We start from the raw sequence: 12,624 nt of genomic DNA on the forward strand, positions 1-12,624 counted from the left end.
TCCGGGAAAATAACAACTAGGACTGTCGGCTTGAGATGACAGTGAAATTTGGAATATAAACGCTCTATACCATGGGATAACTTTTTAAGATGTATTTTCTCTATGATTCTATAGAGCTTTTAATGAATATGAATTGATAAAAATGATGGAATAGAAATATCTCTTTCAGCCTTACAACTCAAAAAATCTGGTGAGGCGCACTCACACAACTTTCCTTGCCGTTATGAAAATTTATCAACTGACGCTAGTGTACACGCGCATCTCAAGTCTACTATTCAAAGATCTGAGCCAGCTGGTGACAGGACAATAACGCTGGATACAAACGATATCTGCTATCTCTTCATAGTGAATGATTTAAAAGAATCAACAGTTGCGAACAGTTTGCAATTGAATAATAACATTTTCTCGAATTCCGAGCTTATTTTCAATTTTAGGTGAAAACGATGGAAGAGATTTTCATGCTCAATCTTTTCCAATCGGAATTTTTCGTTTAAATTATAACTGAGACCTGCTTATTGGAAATCTAAAATCAAACTTTGCATAGATGTGACAAAGCTTCTGAAATTTTTACAGATATGGAACTTGTGGCAGTTGATATACCTTGTCATTGACTATTCCAGGTATAAATTTGATCAGAATCGTTGGAGCCATTTTTGAGAAAATCACGAAAAGCCCTGTTATTGACAACATTTTCGCCATTTCAGCCGCCATCTTGAATTGCATTTGATCGAAATTGTTTGTGTCGGATCCTTATAGTGTAAGGACCTTAAGTTCCAAATTTCAAGTCATTACGTTAATTGGGAGATGAGATATCGTGAACACAGACGCACATACACTCATACACACACACACACACACACACACACACACACACACACACACACACACACACACACACACACACACACACACACACACACATACATACCAATACCGAAAAACCACTTTTTTGGACTCAGGGGACCTTGAAACGTATAGAAATTTAGAAATTGGGGTACCTTGATTTTTTTCGGAAGGCAATACTTTCCTTACCTATGGTGATAGGACAAGGAAAGTAAAATTTCCTTACCTATGGTAATAGGGCAAGGAAAGTAAAATAACTACTAGGACTATCGGCTTGAGTTGACCGTGAAATTTGTAACATATACGCCCTATACTATGAGATATCTTTTGCTATCTTCTCTCAATGGTTATTTTCGACCTTCTTCAATAAGACTTTTCCAGCGTCACATAGCTTCCGGGAAAATAACAACTAGGACTGTCGGCTTGAGATGACAGTGAAATTTGGAATATACGCTCTATACCATGGGATAATTTTTTAAAATGTATTTTCTCTATGATTCTAAAGAGCTTTTAATGAAATAAATTGATAATCTATATATATATAAAAGCGAAATGGCACTCACTCACTGACTGACTGACTCACTCACTCACTCACTCACTCACTCACTCGCATAACTAAAAATCTATTGGACCAAAAACGTTCAAATTTGGTAGGTATGTTCAGTTGGCCCTTTAGAGGCGCACTAAGAAATCTTTTGGCAATATTCCAACTCTAAGGGTTGTTTTTAAGGGTTTAAAGTTCGTCTTTTAGCATGTACATTCTTCTTCTCCCAATCTCTTAATTATAATTGAAATTTCCATATCATATGTTACTATAGAACTATAATCTAGATAGAGTACCTCTTCGAAACAGTCGTTAACTGGCAACTAAATTAATAATTTTGTCAGGTTGGCATTAAGTTGAGTTGACTTTGTTAGGTTGGCACCAAGTTGAAGATTTAAATGCATTGATTGCGGAAAAATAATTGATTGGGCACTGCTACTTCAATCCTGGGAATATTATATTACTAGCCGTCAGGCTCGCTTCGCTCGCCATATCCGTTTAGCCAGACGTTTAGTCTGAACCCCCGACTGGATTGTCCTAACATATGATAAAAATGCTCAAATGAAAAATGCAGGCGAGCGAAGCGAGCCTGCTGATCTCATCCTCGGACGATCCAGTCGGGGGTCCAGGGGGCGGAGCCCCCTGGCTAGACGTATATGGCGAGCGAAGCGAGCCTGACGGCTAGTAATTATTATAAAATAGAACCAATTCTTCCAACCTCACAACTCACAAAGCCTATAGGAAATTAATTTGTTATCAGTAGATTATCATGTTGTCTATTGGATTTCAACTCATTCATTTATTCTTTTTGATCAGTATTTATTTATTTATTTATTTATTTATTTATACGTGGATACAATAAGAAATTATATAAATATGATTGGGAAGGAACAACAGGCTTGGCCCAAAACTATTCCATTCCCAAATTTTGATTACATGTCCAAAAAATAGGTTATGTTTCTTCTGTAAGAAGTTCAAGCTCAACTTTCGTCCAAAAATAAAAATGAGATGCAAATTTCAAATTTAGAAAAATTAAAACACCAAATTATAGTTAAATATTACACTTAATTATCACTGCACATTGTATTAATTAAGTTATTTTATGAATTTTGAAGCCAAAAATACACACAAATTCTCACTAAGCACAGCTGATGATCTATTCTGTCAATGTTTTGATAGAGACAAAAACAACTCTATATAGATGTTGAAAGGAACCAAAAATTAAAACTAAAGGGTAGGGAGAATCAACCCTCTCACTCATCGCTTGGAAATGTTCAACAACGTCGTCTTCCTCTTCATAATTTTCTTCTTCTACCTTTCCCAACTCTTCTTCGCCTTCCCTCATTCATCACCTCCTCCTCTTCCTCCTCCTCATTCTCATTCTCTCCTCCATCACCTGTCTTCTTCTCCCTTTTTTCTTTTTCTTCTTCTTCTTCTTCTTCCTCTTCTTCTTCTTCTTCTTCTTCTTCTTCTTCTTTTCTTCTCTTCTTCTTCTTCTTCTTCTTCTCTTCTTCTTCTTTTCTTCTTCTTCTTCTACTTCTACTTCTTCTTCTTCTTCTTCTTCTTCTCTTCTTCTTCTTCTTCTCCTCCTCCTCCTCCTCCTCCTTCTTCTTCTTCTTCTTCTTCTCTTCTTCTTCTTCTTCTTCTTCTTCTTCTTCTTCTTCTTCTTCTTCTTCTTCTTCTTCTTCTCTTCTTCTTCTTCTTCTTCTTCTTCTTCTTCTTCTTCTTCTTCTTCTTCTTCTTCTCTTCTTCTTCTCTTCTTTTCTTCTTCTCTTCTTCTTTCTTCTTCTTCTTCTTCTTCTTCTTCTTCTTCTCCGTTCTTCTTCTTCTTCTTCTTCTTCTTCTTCTTCTTCTTCTTCTCCTTCTTCTTCTCTTCTTCTTCTTCGTCTTCTTCTTCTTCTTCTTCTTCTTCTCTCTTCTTCTTCTCTTCTTCTTCTTCTTCTCTTCTTCTTCTTCTTCTTTTCTTCTTCTTCTTCTTCTTCTTCTTTCTTCTTCTTCTTCTTCTTCTTCTTCTTCTTCTTCTTCTTGAAAGGGTTTCCACCGCAAAGTTCAATGTCCTGCCTTGCCGTCCCACCTTGAGCCGATAATAATTATTTCCTTAAACTTGTCTGCCTGTGTGCGTGTAGGGCTCCGTTTCACAACAATCTGTCACCATTATTAGCATTGGAGGCATTGATGTCGTTTATGAGGAGTACTGCCAGATCAGCAAAGGCACACACTTGGGGTGAATTTCACTCTTATCCTGTCAGCATTGTATGAATGAGGCAGCATTGATGTTGTTCATGGAGTATACTGAAAGTTCTATTTAAATTTTACTGCAGAGTTTGTCTTAGAAGCAGGAGACCCCTATAGTGAGAATAATTTTGAGCCTGGCAGCATTGTTTGTATGGGGAGGCTTCGATGTTGTTTATGAGGTATACTGACAGATTGAATTGAATCTCAGTTGAGTAGACCCCTTGTAGTTTATTATATTGTGTTGGCGGAGATTGGGATCTTGGCATGGACTTTCCACACCATCTATAGTGAGGTCCACGTTATAATGGCAGTATTTGATTAACATTGGTGTTGTTATCCTTGTCTATCATTCGACAAAGCAGATAGCTCTATCCTTTTCCAGCCCCTCAATGTTCCAGATTGTTTTTTAACAATGTAGAAATACATTTGATTAATAAAGTATTACTTATCTCAATCACGAAAACCTATTTTCTTCTTCTTCTTCTTTCTTCTTCTTCTTCTTCTTTTTCTTATTGTATCTGTTCGCTACGAACGTGGGCGATCAACATGACGATTTTCACTTTATCCACGGCAATACGAAATATTTCTATGGAGCTTTTTCCACACCAGGATCGGATGTTGTTTAGCCAAGAAATCTTATTCTACCTGGGCCCCTCTTCCCAAAAATCTTTCCTTGGAGAATCACCTGTAATAGTGAACATCCTACGTCGTTTCTCATTACATGTCCCAGATACTGGATCGTTTTGCATTTTATGGTGGTGATTATCTCAATGTCTTTCCCCATTCTCCTTAGAACCTCAATGTTTGTTACGTGATCAGTCCACGGTATCCTCAGAATCCTTCTGTATGCCCACATCTCGAATAAAACAAGTCTTCTACTAATGGCTTCATTCAGAGTCCAGGACTCTGCACCACAGAATAGATACAGAATGGAAACTGTCAATCAAACGCCTATCTAACCAATGCTTTTCACATGGCGCAAATACTAGACACGTCGCGTGACCTTAGGAAGTTCCAATCCTGGTCTTCTGATTGGTTCGCGGCAGTGAACGAGATCAATTGATCCGGATCAGTAAAGTGATCCGAACCTCCCATCAATACTATTACAATGCGGAACTTTCTAACAAGATGGCGGATTTTTGCGCCAGGGTACTAGCCGAATTTCCGTACTGTATGTATATTGTGTCTGCAACATAATATAATAGGACTGTAACCACATAACACCAGAGCATTTTTATCTTTGTTTCTAGGTAGAAATTCTCGCTCTTGAAGATGGAGCCCATTCAATTGAAAGCTGATCTGGCCTTTCCTATTCTTGATTTTATTTCCTCAGTAATATTCCATTTTTAATTTATTTTGGTTCCAAGGTAGCTATACTTCTTTCCTCTTTCCATTGGTGCTTGGTATCTAATCATTGAAATATCAATTTCCTTGACTTACTAAATGATCAATAATGAACAGTTAAAATCACATGAGATTACCAGTATCCAGTTATCCTCCATAGCAGACAATAGCAAGGCAGATAATTCTATATTTCTCTACTGTCATTATAAAGTGGACCTCACTATTTTATGTAGCCACTTTAAGCAGAAATATATTTCTATTGAGGAGACTAAAATGTGAGTTGCCTGATAATTATGTTAAACAAGCTTATTATGCTTTTTTCCATTCAATCCTGTCTTATGGTATCAGGTTATGGGGCCATTCTTCAGGTGTAAAAAAAATATTAGTTTTACAGAAGAAAGCAGTCAGAATAATAAGCAATGCAGATTACCTAGATCATTGTAAACCTCTATTCAAGGAAAATTCAATATTAACAGTTTTCAATGAATTTCTGTATCAGTGCTTGAAAGAGATAAAATTGAGGGAAATGTACTGACGGTTGCCAGTGATATTCACAATTATCCGACTAGGGCCAGTGGAGATCTGCATGTACCTAGGTGCAGACTCAGCAAATCTCTTTCGAGTTTTCCAATAGTGGGGATAACATTTTTCAACCTTTTACCAGCCTCCTTCCGTACCCTTCCCCTGCCTGTATTCCTCAGACATTTAAGAAAATGGCTCATAGTAAATCCATTCTACTCTTTAGAGGAATTCAGGACAGTGGTAGGTAGATTAAATTATTAATGTCAACTATTACATGAAATAGTTAATTATAACGTAGCCCTATTATGGGTGAACTATTGAATGCTATTACTGTAATTGATAGTGTTGTCTTTACTCATTTTAAGGATTTTTTATTATGTATTTTGACCTAATTATGATTTTATTATGTATTTCGACCTAATTATGATTTTATTATGTATCATAATTTTATAAAATATTTTATGACGTAGCCTTATGTACTACTGTATCGCCAGGCTAAATAAATTGATTGATTGATTGATTGATTGATAGCCTTAAATTAGCGATCAATTCATCAACTCAACAAGCATTCATCCATTCACTTCACCATTCATTCATGCAAGACAGATGAAAAGAACCGAGCAATCTACTACGTCTCACTCTGTCGACCAATCACGAGCAAGTTCACTTCCCTTCTTCGGCTGCTCAGCTCTAGGCCACACCCATAACGAGCTCTCATTGGCTGATGCTTTCTCCTCGGCTTATAACGACTCTATTTTGTCGAACAGCTTTCAAGTTTATCTCACCGACATTTTATCAATATTCTTGAATATCCTCCTTGAACAAGAGGATAGTTATCCTTTGAAAATCAACAGTTATAAGTAGATATTTATATTTACTATAAGGGTTCACTATTCAAACTATTGGTTATCAGTTTAGTTTAGTGAGACGTCCTTTTCTGGACTCCTTGCATTATGTAGGTATAACTCGTTCTATTATATTGCGTATTATTTCATCTGTAAGAGTATTTTATCCTTTTGAAATTCTATAATTTCTTAGTTCATAGCTTGTTCAATCCATACATCTGGCTTTCAAATCAACTTATGGAGTTGGATCGTTGGGTATACACAGTAATCTATAAATCCTCATAGTTTTATCTATAGATGATCCATTTTCCTCTCCTTTTTCTTCTCATGTTTATGTTGCTACTCCCTGTTACTCTCTCCCTCACACACCGGTCTTGTGTTGAAATGAAGAATATTATTTTATATACTTCTTAGAAAGTAGACAGATATATTGGAAACTACAATAAATGTAGTTACATTACTATATTATACTATAGATATCCAAATTGAATTGAATCTCAAATGTGATTGATAATTTTCATATTTCGTAATATTGGTTGTATAATTAGGTATACTCTCATCCAATGTAAATTAGAGTATAAACCAGAATCAATTTGTATCTCACATGAATGAAAAACTCTGATCTAATCACCTTTCTATTTGTCTTTGTCCTTCTCCTATCTCATTGTTTCTCATCTACTCTATTCTCTTCCTCTCTCATCCACGTTTCTCTTTATTCCAGAAAACCGTCTCTCTCTGTCAACACTCATCCTATTACACTTTCTCTTTCAAACCCATCCTAGATACTGAATCCACATGTCAAACTGCTGAGTGCGGCAAAAACGAATGATTCAATGTCTGACTCAATGAATATTGATGGATATTGTTTTCCTGCCATTGAGCAACTTTTCAAATCCGAAATCCCTCGATAAATTTCTGGAGTTTCATAGAGATTCCCATAGAGTTCATATTGAACTATGTAGAGTTTCAAAGAGTTTATATTTTGATGATATACTTATTGTATGAATGAATGAAGAATGAATTAATGAATGGATATGAAAATCCATAGTCAGATTCACTTTGTACTATCAGAAACTCTTATAAAAAATTGACATCGTTGCTTCCCATTCTTGATTCAACCAATACTGATAGTTTGCGAAATTAATCTCTTCAAATATTTCCATGAATTAATATATTATCTTCATCTATCCCTCTATAATCTCTATCGACTATCGATTAATGAAAAGCTTCCTTCCTGTCACTGATATCCTATACTATTAAACGAGCAATCTCTGTTTATATGTTTGAATGTTTAGATGTTTATAGGTTTGGATGTTTAGATGTTTATATTTGTATTTCACCGGATCTCGAAAACGGCTCTAACGATTCTCACGACATTTGGAGCATAGTAGGTTTATGATATAAAAATTCGATTGCACTAGGTCTCACCCCTAGGAAAACTCGCTGAACGACATTAAAAGGATGAGTTCATCTTTGGAAAACAGCTGAGACGTTCGTCGTCTGTGGATAATGGAGTGAGTGAGTTAGTGCGTCTGTGGAAAATCAAAATACCTCATCCCCGAAATTCATAAGCTGACTTATAGCCAGCTGTAAAATATAAACACGACCTGAAAGATGAAGAAACCTTAAACCTAGCGCCGCAGTGCAGGATGGTTTCTCACAGCTTGGCGTTGTTGTCATTCGAGATGGGTGTCTGGCTTGGAAGTGTTTCGGCCGCATTGCAGGATGACTGTTAACGGTTGCCGGAAGATCAACAGCTGGATTTTTTTCGTTATTTTTTGTGATAGAGAAATTCTGATTGCAGATTCGTTCTCAGCGACCCCAAGTTTAGCCTACAGGCTCAGAATGTCAACAATGTTTTTAAATAATTAAAAATAATCATGAAAAGTCATTAATATGGTAGTACACCACGTTTCTCGAAACTTTTTACTGGTGACTGGAGTTATTATTGACACACAAAAATAAAAATAGTCGTGAGAAAGAAAACTGCTGATGAACGCGAATAAGACCGTCACTCCATTGTTCTATTGTCTCGACTGCTTGGCTGAGCCTGGCTGGAGGGATCAAATAACCGACTGGTTTGTTCTCTCGTCTGTCCGCTAGGCGTAACTACGCCGACCATTGCTGGGTTGGAGGTGTTACTGCGGCCGCTCGCATTCCCACCAACGCTGCTATTATTTGCTGTCTCAGCGCCTAGTCCGATTCAGCCAAGCAACCAGCCTGCACTGCGGAGCTAGGTTAAGGGTTTGAAGGGTCAAATTATTCATAATTAATGAAAAATAATAATCACATTCAAAATAAAAACATATTTACGCGATGTTTCCAAATCCATCATAATTTTCAAAGTTGATAATTATTTTACAGCTTTAAGTGATTAGTGAGTGTTATTTTGTTATTCAATTTGGTCTGTGAACAATCTAAACTAGAACTTTTCTGTTTTTCAAATGTTTAAACTTAAAATTGGACCTGAATTCAAGTGTATGGAACATAACCTACTTTTTGTACTATTTATAGTGTATAAATTGAAATTCGGGGAAGAAACAGTTCCGGGCTGTGCCTGTTAGTCCTTCCCCAATCATTTCAAAGTGTTCTGTTTATCAATAAATGAATAATGGGCGGAGCTTGGTGTCCCGATATTAATGATCTGGTATACGGAAAATGTTTGCAAAATACCTTGGATTAAATTCGATGAGAGACAATCAGATAAAGCGTTTTCAAATGTTGGAAGTTCTGTATTTCATTCAACATCATTTTTTAGCAAGAAAAATATCCGGAAAATTTATGTAGTCCGTTAATTCCATGGAATAATAATAATGATAATTCTGAGAGTGATGCCCACATAAGCCCTTAGGCTTGTGCGTGGATAATGAGATTAAATACATGAATGAGAATAAAAGACTAAGATGCCTCTATTTTAATGAAATTATTCTATTTTTCAAATTTGTCGTTTGTTGGAAATCTTTTTTTTCTTAAGCACATGCATAGAGAAATTTTATTCTCTCTCTCTCTCTCTGACTCCGGGTAATCTATGTAATCTATATATTTTTATTTCTTTAATCTTGAATTATTCAGCTTTGTATTGGAGGGTTGAGTGTGAGAGAGAATCTATTCTATTCTGTGAATTTCATGGAATAGAAGACAATGATGCCTCTATTTTAATAAAAACTACTCTATTTTTAAAATTTGTCGTTTGTTGAAAATCTTTTTTTGTTTAACACATGAATAGAGCAATGAGAATCTCTCACAGTCTCTTTCTCTCTGACCCTCTTCTTTTTCCTCTCCAAGACCTCTTCACTGTCACTTTCTCTCTTTCTCTGACTCTCTTATTCTATAATAAAATTAGTAGAATTGATGGTGATGTTGTGAAATCTCTTATTCTACCTCACCAAGACCTCTTCACTGTCTCTCTCCCACTCTGCGTGTCTCTCTCACTCTCTCTGACTCTCTTATTCTCCCTCTTGGAGACCTATTCACTCTTTCTCCCTCTCAGACTCCCTCACACACACACACAATCTCTTTCTCTCTCAGAGTCTCTTATTCTCCCTCTTCTAGACCTATCCACTCCCTTTCTCCCTCTCACCCTCCCTCACACACACACTCTCTTTCTCTCTCTGACTCCCTTATTCCCCCTCTTCAAGACCTATCCACTCTCTTTCTCCCTCTCACCCACCCTCACACACACACTCTCTTTCTTTCTCTGACTCTCTTATTCTCCCTCTTCAAGACCTATTCACTCTTTCTCCCTCCCTCTCACCCTCCCTCACACACACTGTTTCTTTCTCAATCTGTATGTGTGTGTCTCTCTCTCTCTCTCTCTCTCTCTCTCTCTCTCTCTCTCTCTCTCTCTCTCTCTCTCTCTCTCTCTCTATCTCTCTCTCTCAGAGTCTATCTTTCTCTCTCCAACCTCTAGTCTACGTTGCAAGATTGAAATTAATGGCCTATCAATTATTTTTGTCCCCCTCTAGACAGGTAATAGCTTTGTTTAGCCGGCTACAATAGGTGTGAATCTATCAAGTCACACTGACAATGTGATCACAATCGTGGAGGAGGAGGAGAAGGAGGAGGAGGAGGAGGAGGAGGAGGAGGAGGAGAATGAGGAGGTGGATGGGGAGGAGGAGTAGGAAGAGATGGTGGAGAAGGATGAGGAGGGGTGTTAATAATGGGCGAGGTGACCCACTTTTAGCAAAGGTTAATCACTCCATGATGGTCAGCGTCACCCCATTTTAATGGGGTGGTTGACATCCAAACACTGGATGAAATATTATGGGCTAGCGTAAAGTGATAGTGGCCACATATTCAGTAGTGTATGTTCACCAGCAATAACTGATTTTCATAATTTTATTGATTTGGTCTCTTTTTTTGTTAGTGAGTCCTACGTTTTCACTTTGAGGGCTGGTTTTTGAACTCGGGTTCTAGCAGGACCTCCTAAATAGGAGGTCCTGGTTCTAGCACAGAATTACAAGGAATTATAGAATTATAATCACAGAATTATAGGAGTTTTCTCTGGTTCTAGCTAAGTTCTAGACTTCAAACTGCTGAAGTCACAAAATTGGCTTTCCGAAACGGGGCGTAGTCGTAGTTCTTATGATAATCGTTATTCTTTCATTTCTATAATGAATTGGAAACGTTTTTCCTCTACGAAATGAAACATTCCCAAATAATTCAAAATATCTGAAACTATACTGAGGTCCACGCTATAATGACAGTATTTGATCAACTTTGGTTTTGCTAACCTTGTCTATCATTCGACAAAGCCGGTGGTACTATCCTTTTCTAGGTCCACAACAATGCCAATTATGTTGTTGACAGTGTAGAAATATAATTATTGATTAATACAGAGAAGCGTCATCGCTATTCTTCTATCTTTATATACTGCCATTATAACGTGGACCTCACTATACACTATTTTCTCTTTATTTTATTCTGTGTTCAGTTTTCTAGTTTTTCGAAATTTTAATTTTTTGCCACACTGCACAGAAAGCAGCTGTTTTCCAGTCCCTACATAGATCTGAAAGACATTGTTTGCAGACGACGTCAGAAAAGGGTTTCTTTTCCGGTCTAGGCCAGAAAGTTGTCTCTTTCTAGCCGCTCATGGAAGTAGTTAATACGTCATCCGCTAGATCGGGCGAGTGTCCACTTTCATCATCAGCTGAAGTCGCCATGATTTCAGTTCCAGTTTCGAATCAAACTAATTCGCTTCGCAACCAGTTTTATTCAATTATTTTTATTGTTGATTAGTGCATTCCGAATTTTCAAAAATGCTTGAAGATGACTGTGGTATTCCAAGTGAAATTTTAAAAGAATCTGAAATCCTGACTGCAAATCTTCTACCACTAAAATCAAGAGATAGGTACGATAGCTTAACGAGTATTCTTTATTTTGTATTCTTTATTTATTTTGTCAGCAATACCTGTAGTGTGGCGAAAAATATCGTTCACACCACGGGCAAAAATGTTTTTCCAGCTCTCAATCTTTTCTAGTCCTCGGCCTACGGCCTCGGACTTGAAAACCGATTTCGAGCTAGAAAAATCTCATTTTCTGCTCTAGGTGCGAAATATACTATTAAACGTGGTCCGCGACTACACTCAGTTTTGGAAAGCCCAATTTTCTGACTCCATCTGTGTAAAGTCTAGAATTTAGCTAAATCCCGAGCTCGGAAACTGGCCCTTTGTGATTTCATAAGCTAGGGTTAGACCAAACAAGGTAATGCTTTTTCTGAACAAAAATCAAGAAAAACTGGATAAAGCCAGTTTGTAAGCTGTAAAACCATGAGAGCCAACTTTGAATTGATACACTTTTGGAGACATAATTTAATTGACTCCAGCTGTCTAGAACTTCAAAATTCTATCTCGGAAACCGACCCTTTGTGAGTTCATAAGCTGGGGTTAGACCAAACAAGGTAATGCTTGTTCTGAACAAAAATTAAGAAAATCTGGATAAAGCCAGTTTGAAAGCTGTAAAACCATGAGAACAACTAACTTTGGATTCATACACTTTTGGAGACATAATTTATCATGCTCCTCATAATTCATGTCGGTTTGTTTCTATGTGTTCTGTGCTGAAGAATTCGTGCTTAAGCTCTATACTTGTTCCGTTTAACCTCAGTCTAATGCTATTGATAAGATCTTTGAGTCGTTTCTGTTTGTTTGACGATAACTTTCAATAGTTTATATTAATCAACTTCAAATTTTCAACACATATTTTTTGAACCATTATACAAATCGTGTTCGTAGGCTAACGGAATTGACTTACTCCTTTGTTCTTTCTTGAGGATATAACAGATGAAACATT

General features: G+C 36.9%; 1 protein-coding gene across 6 annotated transcripts in view; it reads left to right on the forward strand.

Annotated features, from left to right (window-relative positions):
• The window catches only part of LOC111044266 (adenylate cyclase type 8), a 510,898-nt gene that overhangs the window by 223,127 nt on the left and 275,147 nt on the right, over positions 1 to 12,624 (forward strand). The gene's annotated exons all lie outside the window — the stretch shown is intronic.

The sequence above is a fragment of the Nilaparvata lugens genome, chromosome 13 (assembly GCF_014356525.2).
Source record: "Nilaparvata lugens isolate BPH chromosome 13, ASM1435652v1, whole genome shotgun sequence".
Classification (NCBI taxonomy): domain Eukaryota; kingdom Metazoa; phylum Arthropoda; class Insecta; order Hemiptera; family Delphacidae; genus Nilaparvata; species Nilaparvata lugens.